Source organism: Lonchura striata, chromosome 2 (assembly GCF_050655825.1).
Source record: "Lonchura striata isolate lonStrDom1 chromosome 2, ASM5065582v1, whole genome shotgun sequence".
Lineage (NCBI taxonomy): Eukaryota > Metazoa > Chordata > Aves > Passeriformes > Estrildidae > Lonchura > Lonchura striata.
Window position 1 is genome coordinate 119,928,433 of NC_140704.1, and position 19,015 is coordinate 119,947,447.

A 19,015-nucleotide genomic window follows, 5' to 3' on the forward strand; every position below is an offset into this window, starting at 1 on the left:
GTGTGCGTAGCAAACCTGTAGATCAGGAACAATCAACCAAAACTTGCAACACTTATTCTTTAAAAGGTAAGTCGTCTGTGAATTGTATTCCTAAAGAAAAGTCTGAGAATTGAACCTCAGCTTTGCATGTGGAGGAACAATGGATATAGTAGATGTTCTGCAGCACACCAGAGAGGATGAACTGGAATGAAAATCTGAGGAACAAATGTTCTTGACAGACAATGTCAGAGCTGGGAGCTGTGGTGTGCAGTGTCTGCTTTCTCTGCCTAGATAACATTCCTGATGTGGTTTTCATTTGCATTCCTGTGCCAGCCCAAGCTTTTGCTGACATGTTTTAGGTCTGTGCCTGGGTATAGAGGCAGGCTCAATTTTCACAGAATCATAAAATATGCTGTGTTGGGATCCATCAGGATCATCAAGTCCAACTCCTGGCTCTGCACAGGACACCCCAAGAGTCACACCAGGAGCGTAAGAGCATTGTCCAAAATGTTCATGAACTCTATAACATTTGGTGCTGTGACCACTTCTCTAAGAAGTCTGTTCCAGTGCCCAAACACCCTTTGAGTGAAGAGTCTTTTCCTGATAAATGACCTAAATCTTGCCTGACTCAGCTTTATGCCATTTTTTCCCAGTTCTGTCACTGGTCACAAGAGTGAAGACATCAGTACTTTCCTCTCTGCTTCCCCTCATGAAGATGTTGAAGACCGCAACCCCTTAGTCTCCTCTTCTCCATGCTGAACAAATCTCAGCCAGTCTTCATAAATGGATTTGCCTTTCAGATGCTTCACCATTCTCGTCTCCCTCCTTTGAACACTCTCTAACAGCTTAATGTCTTTTTAATATTTTGGTGCCCAAAAATGCTCATAGAACTCAATGTGAGTCCACAGCAGAGTGGGAAAATGCTCTCCCTTGCCTGACTGGTGATGCTGATTCCTGATTCCCCCCAGGACAACCTTGGCACTCCTGATTTCCAGGGCACTGCTGACTCAAACTTAACTTGCCATCAACCAGGATGCTGTGGGAGTCACAAACACAGTCAATTACAGCAGATGTAGAAGGGAGACTGCATAGTAGTTTTTAACATCTTCCTGGAGAGGTGTCTTTCCTGAGAAGTTTTTTCATGTAGGAGATGACAAATACTCCATCTTTTTAAATTACATTGGTAGGACAGAGAGCCGATGACAGGCTGGATTAGCGCGGTGCTCACCAGCAGTTTGTATAGACTGGGAGGTTGTCAGAGAGACCACTGGTCCAGGTTGGATGCTGGCTGTGGTTGCACTGAAGTGACAAAGTAATAGGTGATTTCCTTAGATATCTCTCTTACAGTTGGCTGCAGTGAGATGGAGACCAGCCTCAAAGGGAATTTGATTTGGATCATCATAATTACTAATGCTGTGGTGCTGTCAGGGTACCTTTCAAGTAAATCATGGGAAGCGAACCGATTATTACATTTTTCAATTTCTTTCCAGAAGTTTTTCTTCATAATTACACAAAAGATGACTGCTGAATACAAGGGAATGGGCAACATTATTTCTAGTGTGTTTTGGATTACAAAATGTCTGTTTGAATTATGCTGAAGGAATGTATATGTTTGTTGCTGTAAAGAGTTGATTAAAGAATGTTCTTGGGGATAAGAAGAGTATGGGATTTTATAGATCAAGAAAACAGTTGTGAGAAAAGCCTCTACAATAAAGATGGGAGAGGAGCAGAAGACTAAAAATAGCTTTCTGGGTTATAAATATTTTTCATTACCACATATACAGTGTACCCCATGTCCTTCTTTCTTCCTTCTCTCCTTTTGCTAGGAAAATAGCTTATTAATTTTTTTTTCAATTTAAGGATTTTTTTCAAAATTTAAGGATTGAAGGATTAGGGCCATGCAGCCCTGTATTTGCTCATTCCCTTGTTTTCCTACCAGCATGCCTGCCTCCCTGTAAGGCAAATCCCCCCTAACAAACGCTTCTGTGAAGCTTTGTCATGACTGCCAGCCTAAGAAAGATGATGATGAAAATGTCCATCCCAATCATATGTGCAAACAAGCAAACAAAGCCAAGCCACTCAAAGCTGTTTTGAGATTGAATTCTTGGAGTTACTTTATGTAAAATTTTTTGTTTAGTGTATTTGGAAATGAATGTCCCAGTTCTTCAGGGTATGAACCATATTTTCTTTGTGCTATTTCTAAAGTAAGCTGTATAAAATATATTCCCTTTCTGCAGAAGTTGGAAAATAATGTGATAACTACCTGTATCCATCTACATCTATCTCTCTGCCTGAAAGCCCAATAAATGTAACTGTTATCATGCCTACCTCCTTGTTACAAATAAACTCTGACACTGAAAAATATCACTGCGTCCTCTCACAGAGCATCCTCAGCCTGTCTTCTAATCTGCAGATTTCTAGGACAAGGAATTTTCTGATCCTGTGAAAATTCATGAAGGCAAATGTTTTTCTAAGCTCATAAGGGATTAAAAAAGAAAGAAAAGAAAAAAGAAAAAAGAAAAAAGAAAAAAGAAAAAAGAAAAAAAGAAGAATATTTAATATTTCTGGGGAATCACAACAAAAGAAACCCCACCCTATTGGTTCAAAGTGTTTTCCTGATTATTTTTAAAAAATCATTTGGATTTATATACTTTTTTTCTTTATCCTATGAGTTTTCTAAAGTGACCATTTAAGCTTGCTATTTAACAAGAAAAATTCTTTATAAATAATTCAGATGGGATATTTTGACAATTTCAAGCATTTGCTGTTCTTTTTACCAAGCAGAAAATTGGCTACTGACAACTTTCTCAGGAGATACTACTTTTATGAAAGTAATGTTGCAAAAATACTGAAGGATTCTATTCTGTCACGCATGTCCTCCTAGCCTTAAGGCCGTCCATTCTCCCTGCGAAATATATCCATTATATCTCATTTCTGCTTTCCATGGAGCAATCTAAGAGGAAGGTGACTCAGTGGATTAGGGAAAGACTGTGGATGTATACCTGGACTTCAGTAAACTTCACAGCATTCTTCTGGACAGACAGGCTGCCCATGAGTCGGACAGGGTGCACTGTGAATGAAAAACTGAGTGGCTGTCCAGGTGCAGGGAGTGGTGGTGAGTGGAGTCAGATCCAGCTGGCAGTCTTCCTGTCACAAGTGATGTCCCCCAGGGCTCAGTACTGGGGCCTGTTTAACAGCTTCATTGATGATTTAGAAAAGGGGATTGAGGGCACCCTCAGTGAAGTTGTGGACATACCAAGTTGGGTGGGAGTGTTGATGTTCTGGAAGGCAGGAAGGCTATGCAGAGGAATATGGACAGGCTGGATCCATGAGCCAAGGCCAATATATGAGACCCAGCAAGGCAACAAGTGCCAGGCCCTGAACTTGGGTCACAACAACCTGAGGCAGAACTACAGGCTGAGGAAAAGAACTGTTTAGGAAGTGTTTGTTCTTTTGTTTGGTTCTGTCATCTGCTGGCAGAATTAGGTTGAATATTTCTGCTGATGGCTTGTATCCACCCATGTGCTGATGCCCCCAAACAGGTTTTGTCAAACTTTGTGTTTTGTCAGACGCAGTGGCTCAGGAAAGATACAGTCTCCTTGCATTCTTGTTTATTGGCTCAAAACAGCTGAGAGCTAGGCACAGAGGTCTCAGAAAGGACCAGAACCACCTGACATGTCCAGGTGTTTCATATCCCCATTCAGACATTATGCAAAGAGAAATCAGCTTGAAAGTACCTATTTCTAGTCTAACTCTCAAGTCATTATAGTCTGTCTCTGGATTGTTCTAGAAAAAGTACCTTTACAAGAATTTCAAAAATGTCAACTAAAAAAGAATTATCGGAATTTTCTCAGAATTGCTGAATTTTCAGTTGTGTTTCAGTCATGATTGTGGCTCTTAGATCTTGCAACGGGATGTGCTTGGAGTAAAACTTGAGTCAACTGACAAAAATCCAGGCAAGGTGCTAAGCCAGTTGAAAGTATTTTCTCTGCTATCTATGTACTCATCTGTTTGCAGTCTCCTCTTACTAAGGACACTGTCTCCATGAGACAATTAGTTGAACAGAACATTGATAATTAAATTGCTCATTGAATCTGTCCTGGATTTTAATTAGTTTTTGAAGTTTAGCATTAAAATAGTATTTTAACAAAACTAGATGCGGAGAAACACTGAACTATCCAGCGATTTATTTTAGCATAAATAGGCATGTATGCTATCATTACCAGCTTTTCAGAAATTTCCAAATTTATTAAAATAATGAATAGTTGTTTAATATGCTTGCTTAGATTAAGTGTCTGGTTTATGAGGTTTCACACAGAAGCAGACTTTATAACACTGTTAACAGCAAATGCTGATGGAGCCCTTGGCCATTAATGCAGCAAGCAGACCTTCAGGTTTGTTGTGTACCTAGTGACTTCTAGGAAAATCATTAAAAAGTCATAAGCTCTTTAGAAATGTACCATATACGGTATGAATCGGGACATAGTTCTTGAGGTCTAAGATGTATTTTTCTTATCTTGAAAAATTGTGTTGCTGTAACAAGTTGCTCTTTATTTGTCCATCTATATTAAAGGACTACCTAAATTATGGGTACTGCTTTAATAGACCTACCCAATAAAATACAGTCCTTGCCACAATGTCTGCAATTTCAATAAACCACATTGAAAGGAAAGGAAAATTACAGTAAAAAAAATGGGATTGTCATATTTTTTTTTGTCAAGGAACTGAAACACAGCCATCACTCGAGAAAAGTATTTACATTCAAGCTTGAAATAATGCCTGCTTGCATAATTCTTGAGTCTTTTAATTTGCCTGCATAGGGTAATAGACCTGCAAAAAACAAGATTGTACTGGACTTGGAATTCTGGGAGTTATAAACATTTCTCAGTTAATGCAGCATTACAACATAGTATTGCTTATGACTGAATCTCTTTGTACAGCCCTCATCCTAACGCTGAGCAACTTTCCAGAAATTGACTTTGCAAATGTAATGTTTTTTTAATAAGCTTCTCCTATGTAATCTAATACCAAAATAAAATTTTAAAAAATCATTAATACTGGCAGTACAGTCTTTATAAGTAGTTAACTTGTCCTTCATTTACTTAACAAGGCATTTACTTGTTTATATTAAAAAGCTGCATCATGGCAGAAGACAGAAATCTGAACTCCAGGCAAAATGAAGATCTTTCCCCCACTGGCCTCACAGAGACCAGGCTTCCCACAACAAAATCTGAGATTCAAGAAAGACATGAAAGTATCAAAATCAGAGATATGTCTGACTTCGAAAAATCTCATCTCTGCTAAATAAAAAAATAAAAACAAAAAAAAAAAAAAAAACAAAAAAAAACCAAAAAAAAGTAGAGGAGGGAGCAGAGAAGTCTTATATTTTAAAAAAATATTTCCTATAAGTTTCATAAACCAAGAAACTGATTGTTGATGTATTTTCAAACTCATTTAGAGATGCAAATAAATTAAATTTTTTTGCTTAAAACTTTTCTAGATGTGCATACCCCTACCTGTTGGATCTTTTTTAGCGCTCTTTGAAAAACAGTTATGGTTTTGTCAGGGTGGATTTTACTGGCTTTAGTACTCCTCCCAGGATCTGATAACTTTCTTGCTGTAAATGGATTAACTGATAATATTTAGAAAAAATCTAAAGTAGAATTCCAGGTACTGTTTTTGTATAGGACTTTATGATCTCAGTTTTGAAAAAAAAAAACAAAAACAAAGAAACAAACAAAAAAAAACCACCAACAAAACAAAACAAAAAAAACACATAAAAAAAGACAACATTGAGTGGTTTTTATCTCCTTCTCTCTTGGTGGTGAGTGACCTAGAAAAGATGAATGTCATAATAAGTGACTTGCAAAGGCAGTGAATGGTCCTCCTTGAACACATGGACAGAATTGGGCTAACTGGGACAATCTGAGTGATTAAAATAAAATAAAAGCAAGACCACATAAAATGAAGTTCCTCTTTCTTGTCGCTTGCTTTTGAATATGGTGGTTTATAACTTCTTATAATGTCTTATGTTGGCAAACTAGATTGTAAGGCAAACTAGAGATGTAGGGTATTGGGAGCAGGATAGTAGCATTTTACATGAAATCCTGGATGCTGTGAAATATTCCTATGGAAGCTGCAATATTTGGACTACATGACCTTTAAATGTCTTCCAACCCAAAGTATTCTATGATTCTATGTTATTTTTGAGGTGAAGCCCTCTCCTATGTTTCCTCCGACTTAATATCTCATAAACAGCTTCTCTCTTCCTTGCCTGAGTGGGATAGTGTCTCACAAACTCTGAGTTATGCTTTTTCACAATAACTTTTCACCTCCCATAGGTTATTTTTATTTTATTGTGAAAAAAAAAAGTTTCTAATTTCTAATGTTTCTGATTTTTCTTTGAAAGGGGGGTTTATCTCCAACATCTAGATTGGCAATAGCATTTAAAGAATCATGTATTTCTTGTTAAGCTAAATTTTCTTTTATTTAAAGCGTATTCTTCTTATGCCCCTGTTCTTCCTTATCTCTTAATACATAAATAATATCCCATTGTAATTATTTTTATCCAATTCTTCTGTTTACCTCCTGCTGCATGTAGAAATCTTAGAAAAAGCATATAGAGTGGAATATGGTTTTATATCTATACCATATTTAGTGCAATAAACAGTGGGAGTTGGGAAGAAATCAGCAACAAATAGATTTAAAAGAGAGAGAGAGTTAAATGTATCACTTAAATAAAACTTTTACTCTCCTGTGCTTTAATAAGAGGCTCTTTAAGTGCATTATTTTAATTTATTGTGAGTAAATGGCTTTAAAGCTGGAGTCAGATAGTTCTGCTTTTGAGCAAATAGCATAGAAGTGTTTACAAAACCATTAGCAGTTTTGAAGACAGCTTATCCTTCTCCAGGTTAAATAATTTAGGATCATTGTGGGGAAAGTCCTAAATAGAGTTTAAGAAAGAGCTTATACTTCTACAAGGGAAGAGGTTGTGAGAAGAGAAAGAAGCCATGGCCATGGTAAGGACAGGCATGGGTAAGGAGGTTACATGCAAGATGTTTGAATGTGGTTGTTTTTACAACATTGGTTGCTAATTGAAGCTGTTGTGACAAACATCCCCCTTTTAGTCTTACTCCTATTTTCCAATTATTTTCTCCTTAGGCAGTGCTGGTATTTAAACTTCTCTGTGTCTACAGGGTGTGCAGAACTTTAATCTACAAAAAAATCTGGAAGAAAATTAATATCAAAGGGTTTCCTCAGTAACAGTGCTCATCCAGACAGCAGACAGCTGGCCGAAAATACCCAACCAGAAACAATCAGCCCAACTAAACCCAATTGCCTACATAAAGAAAAATCTACACCTTTAAAATTATGGTTTAAGTCTGAAGTGACCTGGATCCCTTCCTGGGTGTATCCACCTTGTCCCATTTTTTTAGTAGAAGCCTAAAGGTAGGAAAATACTAATTTTAGTGTGTATAATCCAAGTGGATGAGAACAGATTTTTAAGTGTCTCAGAAGTAGAAAAAATGTTCAGTAAAATTTCAGAAATGTTTTGTCTTCTAGAAATAGCCAGGGACTGACAATCATCACAGCAATTTGCATCCATGTAATTCAGAGGTTTCATGGCCAACTGATTACTGCTACAGTGTTTCTGAAGTGTGTTCTATGTTGCACATTTTACTATCAGGTTCACACCTGTTTTCTTTTCTTTCTTCTCATCTGCTATTCCTTTTGTCCTTGTCCTCAGTGTAACTGCTTGGAAGCTTTCTACAGAAAATGTAGAAGTATTGAGGTGCCCACTCTTCCCCACAGAAACATCCAGCATGAGAATAGAAGATGTCATAGACATCATAGATGGCTGGGATAGAGCAAAGGATATATGATCACTGAAAATTGCTCCCTCGGTGCCCTTGGCAGACTTACATCCGTGGTCTACTGACACACAGCACAAGTAGTCTCCAAATATATGTATAGCAGTAACAGGAAAAACAGCCACTGAAATAAATTCAAATGTGACTCATGCAGTGCTACTAAAAGGCTGATTGCCCTGTCCTGTATGATATCCATTTTTTCTTTATATGTTGTTTTATATCATTTCAAAAGAAAGTAATTTAGACTTTGCAATATGCACGTTGTCCTAGGTAACCTTTGGTAGTGAAAAACACATCAAATCATAACAAAGCTTTCATGCTACATAAAAGAGTTTAGAGATATAACATTTGCAAAATGGAAATGATATGTAATGGAAAATTTAAAACCTTCTTATAAAAATACACAGCAAGCAGTTTTATTAATTTGGGGTCTTTTAAAAGAACATTCAGCTAAATCTGTTTGAATTCAGAGGTTGTAACATGGCAAAAAGAAAAGTGCATATTGCATAACTGATAGATCTGATCAAGTATTCAGGAGTTTAGGATCACAAAAGGGAACAGACTGCATTTAATTCCAATGCAAAAGACTTTCTGTGGGCTGTGCATTAAATGCATCTTCTTTTTTCTGATAGAAAGAAAAAAAAGGAAAAAAAAATCCAGAAACCTTAACAAGACAAAGTGCCTGGAAAATACACTGGCAACTTAAGTGGTATGCATAATTTTATAGAGGCTACCAGACAGAAAGCATGAAAAGTTTCTATAAGCTGGAAGAAGAAATTTGAGCCAGGATCCCTGAAAATTAAATACCACGGCCATTTAAATCCAAAGTAGAGTGAGAGGCAGACTAAACTGCAATAGTTTCCTTGAGCTCTTTCTTACTGTTGCATAGCTTAATATCCTCCAGAATGTTATTCAGGATATATCCTCATGAGAGTGAGGAAAATAATAGTCAATTGGAAAAGTGGCAAGATAAAATGCATAAGACAGAAAATTGCTCTAAAATGTTCCTCAGAAAATGATTTTTAATATTAAAAGACATTTTCAATCTATATTTTAATTTGTTTTCCTTCTATATCTTGGGCAATAGGGATGAGGGTTTCAAGACTTGCACATCTGTTTTAAAAATCATCCAAATATTGTTTAGAGGAGAAATCTCTCAGGTGCAGAGGGTCATCACAAAGTCTTTCCATCATTCATGCTAACATCCACCCTTCGTGTGTTGTAGGTGGTGCAGGAAATGACAGGCAGGAAGAAGAATTTAATTCAGGAAAATGATAGTAAAGTATCTACTAAGGCTTTGAAACACATTGCAACATATTGGTTCCTTCTTTCTGAATGTATTTGGCTTGTATATTTTTCCAAATAAATTATTATAGATTACATCAGTGATGCTTTGCTCAATAATGCTGAGCTCAATGCAACAGAGAACTTCACCTATAACATTTTAGCACTTCTATTCACACTTAGTTGGGATTTTTTTCCTGCAATGGTTGTAATGAGATAGCACACAATGGCAAATTTAATTAGTCTTTAAATTAAGAGACAATAAGTGGTTCCATATACCAGCATTTTATGGAACAAGAGGCATCAGGTGTTGTTAAAAGAAGGGACAGTGGACAGGTGGGAACATTAATTACAGGTGAAATTCTGTCTAAAAAGAAATTCCATTATAAGCTCTTTAGCAACACTATCTTACTCGATTACTGCGACTCCGTTTTTGTCACATACCCACCAGAAGCAGATGTGTCCTGCTTTTAGATAGAGCAAGGTATGGGCACACGGCCAGAAGATTAAAATGCCTCAAGGTGTATCAGTTGTCAGCACGGTGACCAAGTCCAAAGGATCACTTACTGCCCTGGACAAACAGCATCTCTCCTTCATGGTGTTATGTAGGTGGTTAGATGTTATTCTGCAAAACATCAGCAGCACTTCTGACAGTCAAGGAGGAGGCTTACACAGTGAGAGCAACTCGGAGCACCCTGCAGACTTTGTCGTTTGTTATCACCATTTTGGTGTGGATACACTTTTTTTCAATGCTTTGTGTCATTCTTTCGGGAATCTTCATTTCCTCTGTTTGAAGAAAGGTACTGCTTCCTGAGACTCAGTGCTTTTGATTTCTTCCTTTTTCAAGGGAAGCTGGCAATGATAATCCCATATTCTATAATGCAATTCCATTCAAAAGCAGCAATGGCTTAGACATCCAGTGAAAGGAATTGTTTAATCTCTACTCCAAAACTGACAATCAGCACCAAAACCTGAGGGGCAGAGGGGCAGAGGGTTATCCCATTCCCTGGCATGCAGGTCATTCTTGGGAAATCTCTTCCAGCTTCTTTTGTAGGTGATCAATCCAATTTATTATCTGTGCACTAGAGAACTCTTAAAGCTTACAGAATGTTTCTGAATTTTCAATTAGGTGCAAAAAATAAGATGTCAAAGCTGTAATTTCTGTTTAAATTCCTTCTGTTTATTCATACTATTGCAATTCATACATTGTCTGGGAAATCAGTAAAAGGCCCTCTCACCATTTAAAATCTCCTAGGACATGCCTTACAAGAGTCTGTCTATAGAATGAAAGGCAATATGTGCTGAATTTTCTGCCATGTCTGAAAGCAGAGGCAGACCCTTAAAGGCCGTAATTAATGTTCTTTACAGTTAGTGGAAATTTTATGTGTATTCCAAACAGAAGATCTTCAACATAATAGTAATTCATAAGAAATTTAGCTTTAAAAACAAGACAAGTCTCAAACATATGGCTTTCCAGATGATTTTTTTTTCTTTCATTCTTCCTTTGCTTCCTTCAAACTGCAAAATTGGCGGGTGGGTGATAGCTAACATTTGCACCTAGCACTTGACACAAATAAGACTTGAGAATGTAGTTAAGCTCAAAAAGAAGGACTGTTCTGAGTTTTGAAAAGTGACCGAAAAACCAATAAATACAGTGTAATGATAAATGGAATGCACTGAGTTGAAGAAAGTCTAGCAAGGTACAGGACTGATGATCACTGGAAGTTATTTATAATTTTTGTTAAGTCATTAGTAGTTAGGTCTATTAGTGAAATTCAAAGACTGGAAGATGTTTAAACACCTCTGAGGCCAAGGAGGAATATATGGTAAGCACTGTGTTCTGTAACTGTATAAACAAAAAAAGAGAAAAATTAAATTTGGCATGATGCATAATAACATTTGGCAGACATAATGCAAGCATGTTCATTTGATGAAGGAGACAAACCTGGGAAGTAATAGTGGTGCAAGAAACACAAGAGATTAACTGTGGACAGCAAAGTATTCATCAGTTTGTAATGTGTAACAGCTGCCAGGAAAAGGGCAGTGCAGTTTTAGGCTGCATGCACAAAGATACCATATGGAAGAGGAGGCAAGTAACAGTATCTCTGAAGCTTCTATGTCATCTCAGTTGACTATTGCATGGTGGTGGGCTTTTTTTGGTTGCATATTATCAAAAAAATATACCATGAATCTGAAAAGAGCTGTAAAGAGAAGCACACCAGAAATGGTGAGTTGGCTGGAGGGATGGGCACCTCTGGCTAGAGAAACTTAATTAAACATATGCCATCAGCCTGAAAACTACTTAGTTTAAAAAAAATTAAAGTATCTAAAAGTATTATCACTCTTTCTCTTGACTCACCCTGCCAATTGGATTTTGTTTTTATTAAATTCATTTTAGGAGATTTTTGAGGTGGAATTTATATTTAGTATTAATAAGTATATAAAGTAACAGGACATTCAGCAAAAAGTTTCTCTTAAGATAATTGTGTCTTCTAGTGAATATATTTAATTAGATCATAAATAAAAAGAAAAATAAGCTACAAATATTTGATCATCAACACAAGAGTTAAACCCAAATTATTTAATTGCAAGGAAGCATAATTCATAATAATATGAAATTGAGGGAAGGGAATTATACTTGAATACCAAGACCCCACTCTCACTGCAAATTTTTTGATATATATAAAAAAAAGTGCTCCAGTCTCAGAATATGATAAAACTGAACTGAAGAAATTGCATGAAATGTGCTGTTTGGATTGGTCTTGTAATCTCAAAAAAGTTAGTAGGTCTTAAAATATCTATGAGTTTCTCTACAATTTTGAATTTCAGATATTGTGTATAATTTGTCAGCTTTTATAGTAGATCATCTCAGAAACCAGCCTTCTTTCTCATCCTCTCACCCACACTTGCATGTTGTTACACATTTAACATCTGCAGCAAAAGTTTCCAAGCAATATAGCAAATGTAAACATATGTTATCCATTAACAATAATGACACATATACATTTTAATTCATATTTGGCTTGGGGTAGATGGATAGCTATTAATTTTTTTCCCCAAGCAGGAGTTAAAATTTAAAACCCCTATAGTTTATTAAAGTGTAAGCACCAAAAGAATAAGTGGTCAGTAGTGGTCAGTTTGTTCTATTAACAAACTGTTTGGCTTTTTTCAGTACTTTTCTTTTTTTTTTATTTTCTTTTCAAAAGAGATAACCAAGATTGAAGAGTAATTGATAGTTGTCTCAAACACTAAAGAAAAATTTCAGAAGCTGTGAAAAATTCTCTAAGCAGGAAATATATCAATTTTCATTGAGGAAATACAGAATGCACATTTACCCCTACATATGGGATGAGCAGAGTCAAGTCCAAATGATGGAGATGTGCCATTTAACACAAGAGTTTTAGTTATGGATATAAATCTGGGGCAACTTTAATGAAGAACAATAATTTTTGTAGACATTATTCAGATTTTGAATGTGTTTATTTCTCAGAATATGTACATAATTATTTTTAAGATGGATAGTGACTGTTGTTAAGCTTTGGGAGAAAAAGATAGTGAAAAATTAAAACAGATATTTAACTATTTTTTTTTTTTTGCAAACAGTTCTAAAAATTCCCATTAAAAATTACATTGGTCCTTAAGAGTTAATGTTTCAGATTTAAAAAGTCAGTCTTTAAAACTGCAAAAAGGGGGGTTGTTTTTGTTTCAGAGGTAAATCTCAATGCTTCCTCTACTAATCAATGCTTTCTGATATCTCTATAGTGTAGGAGGTAACAGAGTAAAGATGTTATTTATCCTCTGTCTTTCTATATACACTTCAAACATATTGCATAAAATAGCACATGCACACAATAGTTTGTGTGTATGTATACTTATACACACCTACAAAAAATGTGCACACATTATCTTATTTGCATTATTGCCCATGGTATATGTTTAGTAAATAAAGTATTATTTAATCTGCATTGACCACTTCTTCAATGTCAAGTAAACAAATGTTCCTAAATTATTTAAATCATATATATGATTTTTCTAGCTAACTATCTACTAGTATTATGAAGAATTTCCTGTGTACTGCTCAGTTTGCACTGCTCAGGTAAAATGAGTTGGCAGCATGGTGTCAAGAATAAACTTTGAAAGGACTCTCTAAAAGTAATGCTTGGAAGGTATTCATATGACCTTCAGTGACAGAGCTTATGCCTTGCAAATTGATTAATACAGATACAATATCAAATCATTTTTCATACAATTTTTTAATGTTTGTTAAATGCTGGAGCAGTATGTAAACAGAGTATTTGGCATTTTTATTAGGCTGCGGAACTCAGTCATTTCCTTTGCAACAACATCTCATAAACTATTTTGACAGTCTAATAAACTATAAAAAGCTGTGGTAAAAACTGGCTCTGAATGTTATAACCGTACAAAATGGAAAGAGCAAGAGAAAACATCTATCACTGAGATTATTATCACTGTTGCCATGGCAACGTGGTTGCAATGGCAATATCTCCATGGTTCTGCTGTTTGTTATCATCTTTCTTGATTTTACATCATTGAAATTGTAGTAATTACACTCTGCCTGATGAAAAATGCATGCTGTCATGGCAACTAAGTCAAATATTCTTAATCATTTCACCTCTTCAATCTGAAATGTAATTGTTTGTCAGTAAAATAGGTTATACAGAAGGCTTCTATGGACTTATGATTGCCTTAAGTGTTTTGCAAAAATTGTGCTTTTAGGCTCAAAACCTTAAGCTAAACTAATAGTCTACAATGGTAAACAATGACTCATTAGAGAAAGCAATCAGTTCTTATTAATTGTAGAATAACTGTTCTAATGTAATAGAATAATGAAGTATAGAACATATTACTTGAAATCAAATGTACCAGAGAACATTGACAATACTGCTAGAATCTTGAAGTAAATTGTGTTTGATTCAGATTCTGTATTCATTTCATTTGAGCTCGCTTGCTACTTGCATCTCATGAGAATCCACCTAAAACTTAAAATACTTTTCTTTTGTAATATATGTTGACTGCTCCCTAACCTCCACTCTACAAACACTTTTTTCTGTAAATTCAAGGCTGGAGATTTTAAACATTGAAGACAATCTAATGGAAAATAATAATAAATACATCAAAATTTTGAGCATTATATTTACATTCACATCTCTTGCTTTCCCCTCTGGTTATTGTACTGCTCATCTTTTCAAACTGACTGTAAATCAGATTTTCAAAGGAACCTCTGTCTAACTGGATAATTGAGCTAGCCATGTTGGTTCTGCAACACACTACGAACATTATTTTCTGAAATACCAGTTGCAGAAACCAGTGATCAAATTCATAAGGTTTTTTTTCCACATTATGTCCTCATCTCACAGAAAGCCTTTTGCTCATCTATCACTTAGGCTGCAGTTAATTGTTACATCACTAAACTAGGGTGATTAATTGCATGATCGAACTTGCTGAGGAGTCTGTTTTTTTTATAATTGGACCTGTTTGCCTGTTCTTGAGTATATCTTACACATTTGTTCTTGCCACTTTGCAATGAACTGCACCCTACTGGTGCTTACTTATCACCTGGTTTTGTGGATGAACTTTGCTTTGTGTATTTTCAAGTCTTTTACTACTGTTCATGCACGAGCAGATGGTTCTAGTTAAGTTGAGGCACAGCGTCAAAGTTGCTGCTTCAAGCACAATTGCTTGTCCTGTTGATATTTTGTATACATTGAGATTTTTTGCCATCTGGGGAAGATGGAAGAACACTTCCTCAACACTCTGAATCAATTAGGGATTTGTTTTGTTTTCTTTTGTGCTGGGAATAATAGTGTGCACCCAGGCGCACAGCCCTGAATTATTTCTTCTTCAATAAGTTCTTCATTTAAATACCTCACAAATATTAATGAACTCTTCAGAACACTTGTGCAAGAGAAGGAATCATTGCTAGTATGTAACCAAGACACTGAGAAATAAGGAGTCCTATTTACAAGAGGCTATAAGATACCCTGCAATCAAACCCAGTTTCATTAATATCTTACCTAAAAGACCATTCTTGTTTGAAGACCAAACCATGAACTGTTCAGCCAAACAATATTCTCATTGGAATGACTGGGACCTTCTCTCCTAGATGAATCCTCTTGTAACTCCATGGTTACTCTGTTATGCATGGAATTAAGGGAATTTTAGGGAAACTGTGATAAAATGACATGCCTACTGGGAATGTGCTGAGCCACTGGCAATTGTTCCCTATCAGGGAGTAAGACTTCTCCCACAAGTTACTCAAAGCTGGGTAGAAAATTTGTCCTTTTGTGAACATACTGCTACTTTTAATTTAGCTTCTCCTCTCTCCAGAAGAAATTAAAAGCTATATATATCAAATTTCTTCAAGAAGGAATCATGGTGTCAAGACCCATTGCCATAGGGAAAAGAAACCAAATTTTAAAACAATTGAAAACTAGCCACTAAACAAAAGAGAAACTTGCCCACTATACAAAAAACTGTAGCCATTTGAAATTGTCCACCAAATATTAAGCTTTAAAGAACAAAAGCCACAGGCTACTCACTCAGTCAGTGAAACAAAGAAAAAAAAAAGGGTCAGATCCCAAAGAGCTAAAATGTCACTCAGCAGTCACCCTTTATCAAATTTCTGCCCCTATTGAACTCACTGTCTTATGAGTCATAGGGACAAAGTAAGAGGGCAAGATGCATAATCATCTTCCTGTGAAATATCTTTTTTTTCTCTTGACTGTCCTAAGACTTCCATCCCAGACTTGGATAAGATTCTGACTTTTGTCAATTGTCCCAAAATAATTTCTGCATCAACTTTCTCAGTGGAAACTCTTCAAATTTATTGCCACTGGTAAGGTCCATTAAGTTACAGATGTTGCTTTTTTATTCTTAGGGACCCTAGAGCCTTCCTGTTCTTTCTGTCATGTGGTGTTTTCAAATGCTTCTACATATACATCTTTCCATTGACTAAAATAGATTTTTCATTAAGCCACAAACTCCTGATTTTGTTTTAAATTTTCTTTAACTAGATGTTCACTCAGTGTGCTGCTGCCTGACTTTTAACACCAACAGCTCTGCCTGGTGCCCTGTGGTGCCTTTCAGCTTCCTAGTTCAGCACCAGTGTGAATCTGCCACATCTTATATTAGTGGCCCAGCGTGTAGCTTCCCCACCCACACCACAGCCTGGCTGTGGTCTCCTCTGCACACCACCTGAGGGGTCTGCAATACCAAGAACTGCTTGCCTGTGACTTGAGATCGGTTTTGGCCTCAAGGACTGGAAATCCTAGCATAAGAAATGCAAATGTGATAAGTTATGAGTTAGCAGTAGGCTGAAAAAAAAAAAATAGCTGATGAGAGGGGCATTTCTTAAGCCTTGTTCAGCTTAATATGAGCAACTGATGGAGTGGGAAATCTAACTTCCATGCTAGTTACAGGTGAACATGCAATTACTGATAGTAGAAATTTAATCAGAAGGAATAAAATAAGTTAATCAGTTAATTAGTACTTCATGTCTGCTTTCTTTTGCTTCCCTTACTGTTATGTATCATTTACCCTAAACAACTTGTCATAACTGTTTACACAAAAGAAGATGTGGTCTCTGTGCAGAAGAACTTAACAGTCACATTTTAAGCTTGACATGGCTGGATGCAGGACAAGACAGAAGGGTTAATACCAGTCCTGCTTCTGTGCCATAGGCCCTATATTACTAACAGATAATGGATTTTTATTTGCTGACAAGGGAGAGGTTTGTACTATGACAACAGAAAGGTCAGCCTTTCCTATCGAGTGCAACAAAACAGTGTTTGTGGAATTTCATGTGGTTAAGAATTTCCTCATGGTTTTTGAGATTAGAAAATATCTGTGAAGTTTACTGTGCACAATACAAACAAGAATGTAATATTGATAGTATAGACAAGCTACAGAGTTTCTCATAAGGTGATTCAGTAGGTGACTTTGCTGGCTATCTGTTGGGATTACTCTTATAAGTATTAGGAATACATTCTGTGCTCTAAATAGCATCTTCTGTTGAACAATAAAACTTTTCACTTGTTTTCCTGAAGACAAGAGGCAAGGAGTTAGGTTTTTCTTCCATAGTGAAAATTGCTGCTATAAAGCTGATGCACCCTGGCTCCTCATTTTCCGTCCCACCTTTTAGTGAACATATGTGCCATTTGCAAAGAAAAAACAAATCAAAAAATAAAAACAAATTGGAAGATACTTTCATAATATGAAAACATTTTATCAGAATATGCTTTGTAATATCATGAGTTATTTTTGATCAACAAGGCAATGTAACTGCTCAACCTAAGTAAATATGTGCTGAATGAGGGCATAGAGCACGAAGCAAAAGTAGAAAAGAAGAAACCAAATATGTTTCTGTATTTTTGGTATTTATGAAACCAGACAGATTCAGTAAGGCAATCTTCTGCAATGTATTGATAGATGAATTTTTGCTGCCCCTACTTTCCTCCTGCAATTTTGGTCAATATTATTTCTGCTGTTGCTTTCATTCTTACTGACTTTTTGCTGTTTTATTTGTATTTATGCTCAGAAACTATAAAACATAGAAGTGGTTAGATGTTTTGCCACAGAATGTCTTTGTGGTTACTAAGGAGTTGCACTGGCTGCTGACAACAATTGTTTGTTTAGAATAAACATAATGCTACAAAAAGGTCATATTGGAACTGGAAAATGTCCAGATTATAGACATTTTGTTTACGAAGAGATTTAAACAAAAAATAAATAACTCTTTGTCATGATAGAAAATAGCAATATATACTTCCTCAAATTCTTAAGGTAGAAATAGTATTAATGTGTAGAAGTATGGGAAAGAATTTACATGTCACTTTTATCTCAGTAGGTCTTATATTTCATAGTGAGACCTGAGATGTGACTTTCTATTCCTTCTTTCAAAACTTTCCATAGTAGCCTTAAGGCTGGGTCTTATAATTCTTTTAATAAAAGTGTGCTCTGTAATGTGAATCCAGAAAAAAACTTAGTGAAAAGTGCCTGGAGATATCCATCAATTCTTACTTCAGACAAAATACTATTATCTTATTTAAAGATCTTCAAAATCAGCCCAGTGGGTTGGGACAACAATATTTCACTGAAGTGATGACAAATTTGCTTCATCGGGAAAAGTTTTGGAAAAGAAGATCCAGTCCATCATATGGATTTTGCAGTAAAAGGTATCAGTAAATTCTGCTGAGTGACTACATCTGTAGTATGCTCACAAGTAGAAGTTGACATAAATGTTTTAATTGCAAAATAAAGTGTGGGTCATATAGCTCAGAGCAAATTCCTTCAAATCAAGAAAATCCAAGTCAAGTTGTACTAATCCCACCTAAAAATACTTGTAAGGCAGTTGAAAATATCAAGTGGAAAGGCTCAAAATATGAATATGTTTGGGTTTTTTTGTTAAGCATCAAGACTAGAATTCATATGGGGTTTTTTTGTGGAGCAGAACTTTTCTTGAAGAAGGCTACTCAGAGATTTCAGACTATTGTAATATTGTCCTTCTAAGTGCTTGAATTGGTTGAATATGCTGACTCTCTTTTCTGTTTGGAATTTTAGAAGCCAGCTGAAGCAACTTGATGACCCTTCAAGAACTGGATTTATTAGGTAGGCCCTATGAGGTGGGTCCAAAGATAAGTTGCAGTTTCTTGAGATATCTAAAGAGCTACTTCTCATAAATATAATATTATATTTGAAAAATTAGGAGCCAAGATCATAATAGAAAACACAGCCCTGAACTAAGTCCTAAATCTGACATTTTCCATTATTTTCCCTGTGGCTTGCTGTGTCAACTACACCATACCTTGAGCTTCCTTAAGCTGGGAGAGAAGAGAGGTTGAGGATATATAAGGGAGTATTTC

General features: G+C 35.9%; 1 long non-coding RNA gene across 15 annotated transcripts in view; it reads left to right on the forward strand.

The window, feature by feature from the left end:
• The window catches only part of LOC144247157 (uncharacterized), a 180,449-nt gene that overhangs the window by 151,268 nt on the left and 10,166 nt on the right, over positions 1-19,015 (forward strand). For 14 of the 15 annotated variants that reach the window (XR_014953424.1, XR_014953432.1, XR_014953431.1 and 11 more), the window contains one exon: positions 633-5,030. This is a non-coding gene — a long non-coding RNA (uncharacterized LOC144247157). Of the gene's footprint in view, positions 1-632; positions 18,762-19,015 lie in introns of those variants that run through there. The other variant, XR_014953422.1, reaches the window with a different exon arrangement.